Source organism: Phoca vitulina, unplaced genomic scaffold (genome assembly GCF_004348235.1).
Source record: "Phoca vitulina isolate PV1807 unplaced genomic scaffold, GSC_HSeal_1.0 scaffold9, whole genome shotgun sequence".
Lineage (NCBI taxonomy): Eukaryota > Metazoa > Chordata > Mammalia > Carnivora > Phocidae > Phoca > Phoca vitulina.
The window spans coordinates 17,652,798-17,665,470 of record NW_022589712.1 but is presented as its reverse complement, the minus strand read 5'-3'; the positions used below and the strand labels follow the sequence as shown (position 1 = coordinate 17,665,470).

The 12,673-nt window shown below is 47.6% G+C and overlaps 1 protein-coding gene across 6 annotated transcripts in view; it reads left to right on the top strand.

Annotated features, from left to right (window-relative positions):
* Positions 1–12,673, top strand: part of SASH1 (SAM and SH3 domain containing 1) — a 245,783-nt gene that overhangs the window by 154,355 nt on the left and 78,755 nt on the right. The gene's annotated exons all lie outside the window — the stretch shown is intronic.

The window sequence follows — 12,673 nt, the reverse complement described above, 5'->3', positions numbered from 1 at the left end:
GCACCTTGGGGGTGGGCAAGTACAGCCCCAGGGCCAGCCAGCTTTGGGAGGTCTTCAGATAACTCAGGGGTTGCCTAGTGGTGGGCTTTGGATGTTAGAAGGACGGCTGTCAATGTGAGCAGCTAGGTCTGGGTGCCCCCAGGAGGGCAGGGAGACCAGTGGTCCAGGGGACAGATCCTGAAGGTCTGAAACTTGCCAGAACCTTTATTAGGCTTCTAGTTTTTAAATTCTCCCATCCCACTGGCTAATTCCTTCAATCTTTAAGGAAGATTGCATGCCAAGTACTGGGCTGGATACGGGGCGCTCAAGACTAACACTGGCCCCCAGCCTTGTGTCTACAGGCTTGGCTGCTGGGTGATCTTACTGTATTCTCGTATTCTGAATTTTCTTCCGAAAACTGCACTTGAAATCCTGCTTAACTAGATTTTGGAGGCCTTGGCGTAGAAGGGTACAGGGAGGAAATGGAGAAGGAAGCATGGGGCATGTGTTCCCCGTGTCTCCCGGTTGCAGCGGGTGGTGGCAGGCATACCCGCCCATCCCAGTGAGCTGCAGAGCTTGTGGGAAAGACAGACCCTGAGGCCCCGCCCAGGCCTCATGCACTGACTTCAGACATGGCTGAGATGTGCAGCTCGGGAGTCTTCAATAAGTTTTCCAGGAGGTTCCTAGGCAACCAGCTTGGTGCTACAGATCACTGCCAATACCCGTTTCTTTTCCCTTGGGGTGATGCTCTCGGCTTCTGCTCCACATGTACGTCCGCGGTGGAAGCGGTGGTGGCCCCCAGCTGTGCTGAGAGAGGGCGCGTGTCGTCTCGGGGACCCCGGCGCTGCTCCTGGAGTCTGACAGGTGCCGATGCGTCACTTCAGATAGAGCCCCAGGAGCAGAAGGGGGAAGGATGTGAGGCAATCCGAGAGCCAAGTGAGAGCAGCGGCGGAGGGCGAGGGCGGCGCTCGTGGGTGTGACAGAGGACACGTGTGGGAATTTAAAAATGAGGTCTGAATGGTGACGGAAGCTAAGTAGACTTAGCGGGGCGGTCATTTCGCAGTGCATCGAGTATCAGCTCATTTTCTGTTACTCTTAAAACTAATGTGTCATATATCAGTTACATCTCAGTTGAAAAAAGAGTTCCCGTCCCCCTAACATCACATGACAATTCTCCATCCGCTGTGTCTGAAGGAATCGGAGGCGGGGCTGCGGCGATGCTCACGCTGGGAAGGACCCGATCCTTTGTGCTGCCCGCCAGGACAAGTAGGGCAGGCAGACGGCTCCCGCAGCCACGTCCTGGCTGGCGGCTGGCCGCTGTGCCTCCAGCATGGGACCCGCAGGGCGAGGAAGGGCCCTCCGAGCCCGCAGCCCTTCGACTTTGTCCTTCGGAGGCGGCTTCACCGACTCCCCTGCTCCCCTCCGAGCAGCTGACAGAAGAAAGGCTGGCAGCCCTGGCCCCCGCGTCCCCCCACCCGGGGCCTCTGTGCCCAGACAGCACAGCGGCCGGCATGGCCAGCGCGGCCTGGGCGATGGTGAATGGGAGCCGCTGTTTGTTTCCACTGAGAAAGTTCGGACCCGCTTCCGGAGCCATTGCCATGGAAACAGACTGAGGAGATAATTGAATGGAGCCTCTTTTCCTGCCATCTCCCCTCTCCCTTTCCCCACGCTGAGGCTGAGGCTCTTAGGGGCCGGCTCTTTGCAGCCTGATGTTCCCTGCAGGTTCATGCGCCTTTGATAAGAATATCAAATCAAAGAATATCCTTACCGTGCCAGCCTCCCCTGGCGTAAATGACCCCCCGTGCACCCTGCACCAGGCGGAGTGGCAGCCCGTTGCCATCGCTGTTCCTGTGCTGAGCCTGCACCACGCATCCTGATAACCACGGCCTTCCATGGGGACCTTCCCTGTCCGTCCAGCTGGCCTCGCATCTCAGCCACATTTCCTTGCAGAAAAGCCTTTCTTGGACCACAGAGCCATGGATGCATTAAATCTTATTTTTTTTTTTTTTTAAGATTTATTTATTTATGAGAGAGAGTGTGCGTGCGTGTGCGAGCACAGCGGGGACGGGCAGAGGCAGAGGGAGAGAGAGTCCCAAGCAGACTCTGCGCTGAGAGGGGAGCCTGATTCGGGCTCGGTCCCATGACCCCGCGATCATGACCTGAGCTGAAACTGACGCTTAACTGATTGCGCCACCCACGTACCCCTGTATGCACTAAATCTTAAAGGGGAAATAGAAGGGAAGAATAATTTTGCCTCATTTACTGAATAAGTAGCCATCATTAGAAAACGTAAATAAAGCTACTTACAGTACTTTTCTCATTTTATAAAAACTAGCTTTTGTGGTGAAAACAATGTGCTAAAATTTTATGTGTTTTTATTTCGCTTTTGACATAATTCAGTAATTCTTTTTTTTGTTTTCAAGATTTTTATTTATTTATTTGTCAGAGAGAGCGAGCACAAGCAGGGGGAGCAGCAGAGGGAGAGGGAGAAGCAGACTCCCCGCTGAGCAGGGAGCCCGATGCGGGGCTCCATCCCAGGACTCTGGGATCATGACCTTAGCTGAAGGCAGACGCTTAACCCACTGAGCCACCCCGGTGCCCCTAATTCAGTAATTCTTAAGATATAAAGACCTAAACAAAATGTAAAATTCACATGGAGGCCATAAAAGGAAGACATTAGTTTTTACTGGTTGCACCAAAAGCAGAAAGAACAGAGGAGGAGTCTGTTTCCCTTTCATTCAACACCTTTTGTGTGTCTGTTGAGGAAACGTCAAAAATCAAGCTTGACCTGCATCTGCGGATGCCAGTAGCCAAGTCACGTATGTTGGCACTTTTAGTGCCAATAACAGGAGAATATGGACACACTTCAGGCTCATGGTTTCATACCCCACACCGTGAATCTGGTGGTGATTCAGACAGGAGAGGCCCTTGCCTTCAGGAATCTGGTGTTTCAGTGGGACCAACCTCGGGTTGGGGCCAGAGGAACTGAGCCCCAGCTCTGTGGCTCGAAATCGGATAAGTCACTTTCATGAACTCACCAGGCCTTCATTTCTGCATCTGTGTAATGGAGCTTTTCACGGTTTCTGGGAGCCTGAAATACAATAAGATAGATAGGACTGTGCTGGGTAAACCCAGACCAATGCTTAAGTTGGTCATTTTTACTTCTTCTTCTTTTTTTTTTTTTTTTTTTTAAAGAGAAAGCGCGCAAGTGGTTGGGGGAGGGGCAGAGGCGGGGGGACTCCCAAGCAGGCTCCACGCCCAGAGCAGAGCCCGATGTGGGGCTCGATCTCATGACCCCGAGATCAGGACCTGAGCCGAAATCAAGAGCCAGATGCTTAACCAACTGAACCACCCAGGCTCCCCTGCTCATTCTTACTTTTGAACCCCTGGATCTGTTGGGAGCATATTCGGTCATTTGTAATTGAACCTGACTGCACTGATGAGGCAAATGGGGGCCTGTTTTCTTCATACAGCAGGGAGTCTGGAGGTGGCTGGTACAGCTGCTCAAGGAAGTATTTCCTCTCTACCGGTTTTAATACTGATTTTCTTCCTTATGATAAAATGATGACTGCTTGGGCCTTGTGCCCATGTTTCGGGAAGGACCGAGGGGAGGGACGAAGGGCGAAAGACACAGGAAAGGTGAGTGAGTCTTTGTCATTATGGAAATGCTAGCTTTCTCAGAAACCCCTCACTGTGAATTCTCAGCTGTATCCTCTCAGCCAGACGCTGACACTTGGCCTCCACGAGCTGCAAGGGAGTGTGGGGAAGTGAGTGTTTTAACAGGGTACCCTGCCACCCAAACAAAATCTGGGTTCTCCTAGTAAGAGAGAAGATAAGAGGGATATTGGAATGGGGGGCAGCTGCCCCTGCCAGCGATAGGCAGTACTCAGCCCGTCTTATCTTGCAGCACGTCGATCTAATCTACCTCATTCTGCTGTAAACTCCTGGAAGGTATGGACTGTGCTGTGCATTGCCCTCGTCAGGCTGCAGAGGCTTCATTATCTACACCAAACAGCAGATACCAAACCAAAGAGCATGGTTGGTGGTTTTCATAGGAGACTGATCAGTTACTGAACTTACTGAACTTACATGAACATACTGAACTTACCTAAAAAATAGTATGATACACCATTTAATGTGTCCTGGGGATATTCTGGCCAGTTGCTAAATTTGCAGGAATCGGGAAGGCATTTGTAACTTCTCAAGGCTGGGATATGTGTGCTTACTTTCAGGAGTGGTAACGCATCAAAGCTGCCATCCATACACAGTTTTTTTTTTAGAGATGTTATTTATTTGTCAGAGAGAAAAAAAGCACAAGTGTGGTGGGGGTTAGAGGCAGAGGGAGAAGCAGGCTCCCCGCTGAGCAGGGAGCCCGATGTTGGACTCGATCCCAGGACCCTGGGATCACAACCTGAGCCGAAGGCAGATGCTTAACTGACTGAGCCACCCAGGCCTCCATGTACAGAAAATTTTTATCAACTTTCTTAGATAGGCCAGACCCATAAGGTGACAAAGAATAATATGCCCCAGATGGAAAAGAGAAGGCCCACGGGGAGGGTTTTAGAAATCTTGGACAACAACTGTATGCTCTCCCAGATTTGATTCTCCCTGCCCCAGCCCCACATATGTGGGCACATCCAGCTCTGCACTTCTATCGTCCTGGCCTCAGTGAGGTTACCGTCCAGACACAAACAGGTCACGGCTCAGGTTATGGAGAGATGACATTTGGCTACTTTTTAGGCATGATACTTAAACTTCTGCTCATGTCCTGCGTCATTAACTTTTGGTACCAGTGACCATTTGGTGAATGACAGGACACAAATCTCTTTCAGTGTACCTTTGTGGTGGATTTTCAGATTCAACAGGGATGGAGCCTGTTGTTGGCCTGGGAAGCGTGTTGGCCAGCCCTGAGGTGCCAGGGAGCCAGCACCTTCCATGTTAAGAAACTGAAGTGCGCTGAGCAGGACTGAGAGAGACTGGGCTCCACAGGCGGAGCTGGTTCAAAGGGCAGCCGTCCGCGTCGCTAGCTTCTTGGTGGTGGTGCTTTGCGTGTACAGACATGTTCTAAATTCCATACAAGTCATATTTCACTGACACCTCTAGAAAACCTACGTGATAGGTAATTTTGTCTCTGTCTTACATAGCAGGAAACTGGGATTCACTGGGACAAAGGAATTTGTCCAAAGTTACTGGTTGGTGAATGGTAGAGCTGGGCTCCGAACACTGGAGGTGGGGCTCCAGGACCCGCACTGTGAGCCATGGTGGTGGGCGGCTTCCTGGGGGAAGAAGCCTTCCTAGCTCTAGGAAATGTTCACATCTGGATACCGGTCATTGGCCCATACGTCTCTACCTTGGCATCATGTTCAGTCACTGATGTGTGTGTGTTTTTAATTCTAAGAGAAACGTGGATTGCTTTTGTCTATTGCAATTGAGACGTGGAAGAGGGGTCACCATGTCCATCCTAGCTTTTTGAGGGAAGTTAATATTAAAAAGAGAGACAGGCTTGACTTGCAGCAGAAAAGATCGTGTGTAGATACCTTGAATTTCCATGTACCTAATACAATTAGCAAGGGATTGAAGCCTAACAAAAACTGTTGTTAGAAGTAGAGTGGCATGCCTACATTGACTCCCTCTCTGTATTTTTCGGAATCAGATCCCCTTTTGAGACATCTTGTATAGAAGGAATAGGCCCACCTACAGTGATTCTGATGGCAGTTTTCAACCAGAGATAACATAAAAAGGGGGTGGGGCAGGAAAAAGTTGAAAATGTCCAAACTCATGGCTGGAGATACCAGACTTTTAAAATGTCCTTTCAGCACTTTCTAAGGGGGAGCATTGGATCAGTATGGTAAGAGGGCCTCTTCAAATTGGAAATAAACATTGGATGGTATTGTCATTTTGAGACCGTATCCACACGTCACTGCCATTTCTTTGGGAGAGTTAATATTACATCACGGGTGGGTCCAAACCACTTCCCATGGCATACATCCATGTTGAAAAGCTCCTTGACATCCACCTAAAATTATTTAGTATACCCTGTGTTACCTGCAGTGAGTTAACTTGGTGTGGTTCTTACTGCATAAGGAGGACAGTAGGGTATAAGCACCTGGGAGTACTATGGTGCTGGGGAATGTGGATGAAGAACTGGTGACATCATGGTCAGTCATCATTGTGAGGAAAACAGTGGATTGTGAGAAAACATGAATTGCTTGTAGAGAGTGCAATTGAGAAGAGGAATTGTTATGGCCATCCAAATTATTTGAGGGAAGTTAATGTTAAAACTAGAAGGAGAAAGTGTGGCAGTTTAGAAACTGCTGGAGCCTAGAATAAGGGATGTGGAGTGGCTGTTGCTGGGTGGGATGGGGATGGTGCAATTCTGTGCAGGGGCCCAAAGCAGTCATCTGTTTGGGGTTCCTGTGAATATTACAAGAGGTCACATTTATTGGAAACTCACCAAGTACCAAACTCATGTAATTTTCCTACCAGCCCCAGAAGGCAGGCACTGAGCTCATCATCCCTGCTTCACATAACAAGGCAAGCTGGCTTAGATTTGTGGCCGCGCTCGCTCTCCAAGGTGTGCCTGACTCCTGAGGGTGTGAGCACCTAGCTTGTGCTGGGTCAGGCCATTGGCCTTGGGTGTGGTGCTCCAGACACCTGCCTTGATCATTTACAAGAAGGTGAACTTGTAACAAAAGCCAGAAGGTACAGGCTGGGAATAGGCTGAAATGAAAGAAAAGGTCTGTATGGGGAGTGTTGTGACCAGGGTGACAACATGTCACTGATGTTGTCATTGTTACCAAGTAATCTTGGAGTTCTAACAACATACCGGATTTGGAGCCATAGAATTACTTTCAATCCAAGCCAGTAAGTTTGCAAGTTAAGTTCAACTATGTGCATGAAATCCAGCAGCTTTTGTCTGGGTAAAGCAAGAGAGAAACATACAACACAGAGTTGGAGGAGGCGCTCGTTCCCTACACCTGCCTGACCCCGAGAGTGAGCACCTCCAGCAGTGCGGACCCCCTGTGTCTCTCCTGACTCACCCTAGTCCTGGCCCCATAGCTGGGCAAGGGGTGACCCTTGAATTTTTAGAGCAGACCGTAGATAATCTACACAGAATTTTGTTTTGTATATGTTTTTATGAAATAGGGGAGATCTGTTCCTATGATGAAAAGTATCTTCGATATCCGAAGGATAATAAGAAGTATTAAATTAAGGAATTAACCTACTTTATACAAAATGATTTGTCACTAAGCAAAATATTCAAGGAAGGCATGGCAACTCATAAGGAATAATCAGCATATAAGAAATATATCACCACATAAGGAAAAAAAAAACTACTAAAAAGCTCCTCAACCCTTTTACCTTCTCTCCACTTCCCCCTTCCATGCACAGTTCAGTAGCACAGATGGCTTAGTCCTTTTCCTACATCTTGAGGAAAACGCTGCTGGCTTTGGGGACTGCCTTGGCAGGCTGGGGATGATGCAGGAAAAGACCCAGACACGGCAAAAAGCCCTGTTTCAAAATTCAGCAGGAAAGAAACTAATGAAGAAGTGTATTTCCGGAGACTCAAGATAAAGGAAACTTAAAAATCTCAAGTATAGATTTTCCAGTAACGTATAACACATGTTCCTTTCTTAGAAATTAGGTTATAGCCGTTTTTCTTTTCTTCCTTTTTTTTTTCTTTTGCTTGGTTATAATGAAGTTTCTGGACAGGCCATCAAAACAAAAACACGAAGGGTATTTTGGGAACTCCTTTATGCTGGGGCGTTCATTACACTTCTCTGGTGTGCGGAGTAAGTATATCGCAGGGAGACAGAGTTGTCTTCGCCTGGGGGTACCCAAGGCTCTCGGTATATAAATAGACATAAGGAGAAAAATGAGCCTGAGCCAAAGTCCGTGGTCTCCTTTCCTTCAACAAGCGGATAGATCACGCAAGAGCAGCACAACCAGATCCTGCAGTGTTCTTGAAATGCTTAGTTCTCATAAACCCAGAGGCCATGTTCACATTTGGGGTTGAAAACCTGCTCGGTCTTCACAGGTTCTTCTGAGGATCATTTCCATAATTCAGCCAACAACAGGTGTAGTACACATGTGACGTAATATGAATTTCTGTTACGTAAATGAGAAACAGTATGGTGAGGTGGGCCAGGCGTTGGACCCCTCTGGTGTCAGAGATGTGGCTTCTAAGCCCACGGTGTCGCCAGCTGGCCCTGTGTCCTTAGCCACGTCATCACTCCCGAGTGGCAGTGATCATCCTGTGATGGGGGTTGCCAACAAGAGTGTTTTTTGTTTTTGTTTTTTTAAGAGGTAGAATTCCATACAAATGTAAAGAATTTCATTCTGAACTTTGTGTTTCTCCTTCTCTGGCCCCATGGAGATCTCTACTGCGAAGCAAGACTCAAGAGAAAAGAAAATAGAGCAACCTAGAATTTACCCTGCTACCATTGGGGCAGCAATGTAGTTTATATAAAATATGATTTTAGTCAGAAAGCGTAAAAGCATACTCTTAGGTTTTCTTCTCCCCATGACTACGTTTCCTAAGTCCCACGGCTGCTTCACCTTCTTTTCCTGACCCTGAAGATTGGATTGCCCTTGAGCCCAGTCCTGGTCCCGCTTTTCTCCACTGTGTTCAGTTGGTCTCCTAGCTTTAAATATGCAAGTGACTTCCAAATTCTGATCTCCAGTCCTCAACGATGCCCTTGAACTCGAGACTCGCATACCCAACTATGTCTTTAATATCTCTGCAGGGATGTTCAGGAAGTACCTCAGATTGAGTATGTGCAGAATAGACCTTGCTTTCTTCCTCTGCTCTTTCCCAACTTAGCCTTCCCTGACGGGGCGAGTGCCTGTCATGCCAACTCATCACTTAGGTCTCTGTTCACCTGTCACGTCTTCAGAGACACCTTCTCTGTCCATCCCAGCAAAAATTCTCCCCACTTCTTGACCTGTACCCCCCACCTTGCTTCTCACTCCCATCCTTTGCTCCAAGAGAACAGGGATCTTACCTGTCTTATTTACCGCTATGTTCTCAATACCTCAAAGGATGCCAGACTCATAATGGGAGTTGGATAAATGTTTATTGAAGGAAAGAAAGACAAAATGAATGAGTGAAAAGAAAGGAACGAAACAGTTGAACAAAGAATTTGCTCAAGATTGAGGTAGGATGAAAGGAACTGGTTAAGTGCTGGGATGCTATCCCTTAAGTTGTTTTGTTGATCTCATTCATAAATTCTTTATTGAATGTTCTTTGAGTTCAGGGAGGGTTAAAGTAGTTTAGCCCTCCCAATTACACTTGGGGTCTAATAGTAGTAGTTATTGATGAAAGGGTACTTCTAAGATTGAGTTCAGAGACTAGATGCAAAACTCAAATTATTCAATGTTTATGTAGATTGGTCCGAAGTGCAGCAGAATGCTAATTACTGCGTCCTAGTCAGTCCTAGTCATGGAAACCCGGAACCCTGTGCTGAAGTTACCATCCCTTTTACCCTGTCGACAGTAAGAGTGATGGATAGAGAGAGGCTGACAAACCTGCTTCCAGCCCAGCCATTCCCAGGCCTGCGGTGTCTGGCTGAAAGAAGGTGCTCTGAGGAGGCCTCTTTGGAACTCACTCCTGAGCATTAATTTCTTCCACCAGGAGATCAGTAAATGACTCTTTCCACCTGCTGCCATCCAGATTTGGAATTTGGTTACATCATTGATTTCTGCTCCTGCTGGATGAATTTTATAATCAGTCTCAAGGAGAAAGATGGCATTTCACATCACTGCTCTGCCTGCCCGCCTCCTTTTGCAGGGACAATTCACCGCGTCCAAATTAAACTTTATACGATGTCATTTTCCCCCTTTGCAAATTGATGAGTTGGGGAGCTGCACATTTAGGAAACACTGGCTTGCTGTTCTTTGGCCAGTATCTAGATTGTGAACTTGTGAAATGTTAAAAATAAATCCCCATTAGTCACCGCAGGATGACTAGAGGAGCTGTAGTGCCATCTGCTGGCCTCCTGGGGAAGTGCAGAACGATCACTAGTAGAAACACCTCTAATGTAATGAAAAGATCCCAAGTGCAAACCTGAGGATAAATTTTAAATATGTGTGATAATTTGAAGAAAGTAGATACAAGTTAAAAAAAATTGTAAGCAGGAAAATACATTTATATTTTGTGATAACTATGTCATGGTGAGAACTTACCTTTTTATGCAGTGTGGGTTCTGGAGTATATTTATAGTAGAAGACATTCCCATTTGGCAGGAAGAATGAAAAATGGGTTGGAAAATAGAGGTTAGCCTTTGAGTTCTTCAAGAATAGGATAGAAACAATTCTCTATACGATTTATCTGGAGAGGAAGAGTCCAGCGTCTGGTGGAAAGACAGCCGGGCTGCCAGGGCCTGGGGAGAGAGCTCCTTGTTTGGGCTCTAACCAGCTGGTGGAACCTTGGATCACTCCCGTAACTTCTGGAGATCATTGTTCCCTATAAAATTGGGATTGGATTCAATGATGGGTAAAATTCCTTATAACTCAGTAAGGTGGTATTATTCTAAATGGTTCAGCTCTTTTATTTATTTATTTTTTTTTAAGATTTTATTTGCGAGAGAGAGAATGAGAGACAGAGAGCATGAGAGGGAGGAGGGTCAGAGGGAGAAGCAGACTCCCTGCTGAGCAGGGAGCCTGATGTGGGACTCGATCCTGGGACTCCAGGATCATGACCTGAGCCGAAGGCAGTCGCTTAACCAACTGAGCCACCCAGGTGCCCAAGGTGGTATTATTCTAACCAGCAAAGGACTAAAGGAAAGTAATGTTTCTTTAGGCTATTTTCCCCATGAAAATTTTTCTTTTATTTACTTATTTTTGAGAGAGAGAGAGCGCGCAAGTGAGCGCATGAGTGGGGTGTGGGGGAGGGCAGAGGGAACAGCAGACTCCCCACTGAGCAGGGAGCCCAATGTGGGGCTCGATCCCAGGACCCTGAGATCATGAGCTGAGCCGAAGGCAGACGCTTAACTGACTGAGCCACCCAGGTGCCCCGAAAATACTTCTTTTAGAAAAAGTAAAAGTTCACATACATATTTGTAGTTTATTACATAGCTAAGTAGTTGAGCAAGAGCGAGGGATATTTGATGCCTTTGGTCCTTAGCAATTAGGTCAAGAGTCTCCTTGTCCTTAGAGTGATTTTAAAAATAAATGTGGTGCTTCCTTTGCTGTAAGCAGGTAAGGCAGAAGCAGGGGATGACTGTGCAGGAAAGTGGACTGATGCATATTACCATGACTTTGAGCTCAAAATGCAACAGAATAAAATTTGAAAAAACAAAATTTAGGAACTCAAACTTTAGCTCAAATATTCTTTCTTTTTTCTTTCTCTCTTTTTTTTTTTAAGATTTATTTATTTTCGAGTGAGAGAGTGCAGAGTGGGGAGGGGCAGGGGGAGAGGGACAAGCAGACTCCGCGCTGAGCTGGGAGCCCGATGCGGGGCTAGATCTCCTGACCCTGAGATCACCACCTGAGTCGAAGCCAGGAGTCGGTCGCTTAACTGACTGTGCCACCCACGTGCTGCTCAAATACTATTTCTCTAGAAGGATTTTCTGCTTTAATCTCCAGCCAGCTAGCCAGCTCTCTGCCATCTGCTCTTTACTGCCACTTTGCCGTGCCCGTACCTCTGTGCCCTGAGCCCCTCACACGCATCTCCTCCTGTTCCTCGTCCTTCTCCGCCCCCAGCCCTGCCTTCCCCTTCCTCCTGCTGTTGCTTCTGTACCTGTACTTCTTTCCCCTTTGTTCAGGTGTGTCGGCCTCCCTGTCTCAGGAGTCCCATCTCTTTGTAATCATCCCTATACCTTACTCATGATAGCGTTCAGTACATTTTTGCTGCATGAATTAAGAACGGAAGTGGCTTTTTAAATAAGTAAGTCTATATTTAGTCATTTTCATTTTTGTGTGGCTAGGAGGGCAGAGAGGAGATCCTGGGAGCTAAACCTTGGCAAAATTCGATAATAGGGTAGATTTTCCTTGTATTTTCTGTGTCCACAGCTAGTGGTATTGGGAAATCATGACTTCGGGTCTAGCTCTCGTCTTCAGCAACTGAGGTGCCTCCCCTGTTTCTAGTCTGAGCAGCTCCTCTCTCCCCTCATTGACAATAGAGGTCTGTTAGATTTGTGCGCGGGTCAGCAGCCGTTCTCTTCTCTCAGACTTCGGCTGTGAAGGAGCTTGCAGGCCTGGGCCTTTGTGCTCACCTGGCCCCCAGCAGTCAGCTGGCACCAGTGATCCTGCCCTGAAGGGACATGGCTTATCCCAGGTGGCTCTGCAGGATAGAAAGCCCCGTCCTGCTTTCTCTGGTTACCTTAAATCCTAGAGGTCCTTCTCACCTGTAAGGTGGGCAGCAAAACCACCATTTGCATGCTCTTCTTCTCTTCCTCCGATCGCTTCAGTGTGACATGGTTCTGGCCTCCCAGTCTCTGTCTCCCTATGCATTCTCCCATCAAGAATGCGTTTTTGCCAGATGCCCCCTCCATCCTGGCAGGTGAATGTAGTGAAGATTCAAGTGTGAACCCCCTGAGGATCTGTGCTTCTGTCCCAATGCAGGTTCCTTCTTCCTGATTTTCCTTGTCAGCAAGTGGACACTGAACTTACCCTCTAGGCTTTGGACCCACCCAATGAAAGACGCTGCCCCACCTCTCCTCTGACCTTTAGGAGAGAACCCGTTTGAACTTTG